The 4,240-nt window shown below is 39.4% G+C and overlaps 1 pseudogene; it reads left to right on the top strand.

The window, feature by feature from the left end:
• The first annotated feature begins 2,202 nt into the window (after positions 1-2,202).
• LOC104942637 (UDP-glucuronosyltransferase 2C1 pseudogene) lies at positions 2,203-3,971 on the top strand (annotated as a pseudogene).
• Positions 3,972-4,240: the final 269 nt, after the last annotated feature.

Here is a 4,240-nt window from a genome sequence, read left to right as displayed (position 1 = left end):
TGGTGTTGAAGGCAGAGCTGAAGTCCACAAACAGGATCCTGGCATAGGTTCCTGCTGTGTCCAGGTGCTGGAGGAGAAAGTGAGGGGCCATGTTGACAGCGTCGTCCACAGACCTGTTGGCTCTGTAGGCGAACTGCAGGGGGTCCAGGAGGGGGTCTGTGTTGGATTTTATGTGGGAGAGGACAAGGCGCTCAAAGGACTTCATAACCACAGAGGTCAGGGCGACGGGTCTGTAGTCAATTAATCCTGTGATCCTTGTTTTCTTGGGAACCGGGATGATGGTGGAGGTTTTGAAGCATGCTGGAACGTGGCATGTCTCCAGTGAGGTGTTGGAGATGTCTGTAAACACTGGTGACAGCTGATCAGCACAGAGCTTCAGGGTGGAGGGGGAGACATGAAAAAAAATCATCAATAAAATCCCAATTTACCTTTATTTTGTATGCAGATGCTGATTCTATAAACATGATAATCCTAAAATGAAGGGGCCTTAAGGCTAATGGTGACTGCACCCAACGTTCCTGCAGTAGTGTACAGTTTGTTTGTCAATTATTTACAGTAGGTTGTGGTTTTTCAACCTTGGGTTCATTACCCCAAGGTTAGTAACCCTGAACATATTAAATATGAAGGGTCATGAATTGATTAACATGACAATAAAGTACTAAATAATATTTTGCTTATGCTTTCTAGTCTTTATTTTTTAGTTGGATTAATGTATAATTGTACATCTTCAAGTCTTTGAAAAGTAGTCGGGAGGGAAAAATCTCTCCTTTATCTGGCCATCGAATGTACCTTCATGCAACCTGTAACAAGGGGTAGAAAGTAACTTAGTCTTAAGGCGATGAAGGGAAAAAAGTTGGTAAACACTAGATGAGAGTATCATGTGAAAGCATAATGCTAAATATATAAAGTTTTCCATGAAAAAAATATATAGTAACTTATATAATCAACAACCTTTATATCGCAGTGTTTCTTTACTTGTGTATATATGTGACATGTATTTATTAATCAAACTTCAAATATGGTTAAATGGCAGAATGCTTTCTAGGACATTTTTTGTTTAAGAACATGGGGGCAGCATCTGTGAAAAAATGGTCTGCCCTGTTCATGTAAAAACAATATGAGTAATTTGAAGTTAAATACAATGACTTGACACTAGATGGCACAGCAGATACAGGTTGAACCCGTGTTCTTGCACGACTCTATGCACACTAAACAACAGGGCAATTACCGGCATCAGAAACACACCTTCTTATATAACCTCACCGTTACATAGCATGTGACTACATGCCAGTCAGTCATAACTTTGAAAGATTGGACGTGCAGTCACACCAATCTTACCATCACCATCTTATTGAACAACTAATACTGTTGAACTGACATTTTCGAAGTTTGATTGTCTTTACTGTTGCTGTTGATTTCGGTAAGTGTTAAAATAAATCTCTTTTATGCAGTAAAAACAGCCATGGAATGAGTGCTTCGTGGAAACGTGGTCTGTGCATGTCCTAGTAATGTACTGCATGTGTAAAGTTTAACAGAAAGTCATGCTGCTAAACAGCTGCTATCAACTTTTGTTTTAAAATATTTTGTATTAGCCTCAAACTGGTATTTAATTGAGACAATTGGGAGTGAAAACATTTCCCTATAAGATAATGTATCAAGGGGAAAAAAACTATTAGTTTAAGACAAAAATCTGATAAAAGCATTTGGACATTGAAAAGCATCCATGCTTACAAATACTACATTGAGGTTAAAGTTAAAGTCTAACACACTAACTATAGTGTAACTATGTTATTTTGGAGCTTAAACATGTTGTTGACTGTAAAACTTAGACCACAGCAATAGGAATGGAACCTGATAAACAGTTGCTGGTAAACAGTTACTGCTATCAGACATGCTATCAACTTGTGTTTTAAAATATTTTTGTATTAATGCCTCAAACTGGTATTTAATTGAGACAATTGAGAGTGAAAACATTTCCCTCTAAAATGAAACAGAGAATAAGTTTAAAGTCAAATTTCAGACCTTGAAATTGTACTAAATTGTAGTTCCATAGTACTTGAGTAATCTAGGCTACTTAAGTACTTTAGTAATTTACTTATTTTATGCTTCTGCTTTTCATATTGGTATGAATGTCAACACAAAATATGTTATATTGATGTATAGATGTCTATTGACTGGTTTTTGTGCCCTTTTATAGGTCTCAGTGGGACGTCTCGTCAGTAGGATGTTGCCTCACTCGTCTCTGTTCACTTTCGCTCTTCTATTGATTCAACTATCCAGTGCATCTGGGGGTAAAATCCTGGTGTTCCCATTGGATGGAAGCCATTGGGTAAACATGAAAGTACTCGTAGAGGAACTACATGCCAAAGGCCACGAGGTCACTGTGGTTCGGGCGTCCGATAGCTGGTACATCACTGAAAACTCTCCTCTCTACACCAGTGTCACTGTTCCCAGCACTGGTGGATTTAATCAAAAACACTTTGAAGCCTTTTTTGTTCGACACCTTGAAATGCGGTTTAAGGGTAGGCATGCATCTTCGTGGTATAAAACCTGGAATCGTATTAGGATGGAGCGGCAGTCTGTGGATCAGTTTTCTCAGCTTCATAAGGGGTTGAGTGAAATGGCTGATAAGATGTTTGGGGATAAAAACTTGATGCAGTCCTTCAAGGAAACCAAATTTGATTTGGTTTTGACAGACCCCGGCATCGGTGGAGGAACAATGCTTGGGCGTTGGCTTCAACTTCCTCTTGTTTTTAACGTCAGATGGACCATTCAAGGAGAAGCACATCTCCTTATTGCCCCTTCACCTTTGTCTTATGTTCCTTTCACTGCAACAGAGCTAACAGATAAGATGAGCTTCCCTCAAAGAATTAAGAATATGCTAAGTTATATTTTTGGAATGTACACCATGTCACAAGTCACAGAACCTCATTACAAACCATTAGTTGAGAAGTATTTTGGCCCTGATGTGGATTACTCAACATTTTTCCTGGATGCAGACATATGGCTTATGAGGAATGATTTTGTCTTTGATTTTCCACGTCCAACAATGCCAAATGTAGTATACATGGCTGGATTTCAGTGCAAGACCCCAAAACCGCTCCCTGTAGACCTGGAGGACTTTGTCCAGAGCTCTGGAGAACATGGGGTCATTATGATGACCTTAGGAACTTTGCTCTCAAATCTTCCTCAAGATGTCGCTGAGGAGATTGCTGCGGCCTTTGCCCAGCTGCCTCAAAAGGTTATATGGCGGTATATGGGACAAAGGCCTGCTAATCTCGGTAACAACACATTAATGGTCGACTGGATGCCACAGAATGACCTTTTAGGACATCCCAAAACTAGAGTCTTTGTGACCCACGGAGGCACTAACAGCGTTCAGGAGGCGATTTACCACGGAGTATCTGTAGTTGGACTTCCCTTAAGCTTTGATCAGCCTGATAACCTCAACCGACTCAGAGCAAAGGGGGGAGCTGTGATTATGGATATCGCCGAGCTTGACAGACACAACTTTGCAGATGCTCTAAAGACAACTATTTACGATCCCTCTTACAGGGAGAACATGCAGAGGCTGTCAAGGCTGCATAGAGATCAGCCCGTGAAACCACTGGACCTAGCAGTGTTTTGGATAGAGTACGTCATCAGGCATAAAGGAGCCCGTCACCTGCAAACACACTCGTACAAAATGTCCTGGTTTGTTTACAACTCTATTGATGTTATGGCTGCTTTGTTGGCAGTTGTTTTACTTGTTGCTTTCAGCTGCATTGGAATTGTAAGGTTACTATGGAGAATTATTTTTGTTGGGAGAAAAATTAAACCTGAATGATGCAAAAATAAAAGTCTGTCAACGTGAGGATCATAACCCCAATCTATGAGCAGTATTTTACCTATAAAAAGCCTAGAATGAAGATTGAATGTGTGTTGTAGCAAATATTCAAGTGTGATCAGTCATTGTTTGCAGGTCTGATTTATTGCACATCATGATGGTCTCATAAAACAATTGCATTTGANAGCTGCATTGGAATTGTAAGGTTACTATGGAGAATTATTTTTGTTGGGAGAAAAATTAAACCTGAATGATGCAAAAATAAAATGTTTGTTTTGTTTGTTTGTCAAAACCAACCAAACATTAGAACATTTTTTTATTTAAACATTTTAAATGAATAAAAGTCTGTCAACGTGAGGATCATAACCCCAATCTATGAGCAGTATTTTACCTATAAAAAGCCTAGAATGAAGA

This window comes from Notothenia coriiceps, unplaced genomic scaffold (genome assembly GCF_000735185.1).
Source record: "Notothenia coriiceps isolate Sejong01 unplaced genomic scaffold, NC01 NC01_scaffold00000339, whole genome shotgun sequence".
NCBI lineage: Eukaryota > Metazoa > Chordata > Actinopteri > Perciformes > Nototheniidae > Notothenia > Notothenia coriiceps.
Note: the sequence above shows the minus strand (reverse complement) of the source record. Positions and strands in the feature narration are given on the sequence as shown.